Source organism: Tupaia chinensis, unplaced genomic scaffold, assembly GCF_000334495.1.
Source record: "Tupaia chinensis unplaced genomic scaffold, TupChi_1.0 Scaffold000099_1, whole genome shotgun sequence".
NCBI classification, from domain to species: domain Eukaryota; kingdom Metazoa; phylum Chordata; class Mammalia; order Scandentia; family Tupaiidae; genus Tupaia; species Tupaia belangeri.
In genome coordinates, this window is record NW_006159563.1 from 4,167,593 (window position 1) to 4,167,819 (window position 227).

Below are 227 nucleotides of genomic sequence, written 5' to 3' on the forward strand. Positions count from 1 at the left end.
GTTAGCGTAATGGCTATGTCACTGGACTCCCACGTAGTCGACCGCGGTTCGCGTCCGAGACCCGGTGGCGTAGAACTCACGCCGAGCGCGTGTGCGTGCGTGCCCAAGATCCTGAGAGGAGAATGGAGGAGAAGGGATTGCAGAGTGACCATCCCCCCGGGGGATGATTTCTCGCTTTCTGTCTCTATGTCTCTCTCTGTCTGTCTGGCGAGCGCACGCGCCATATA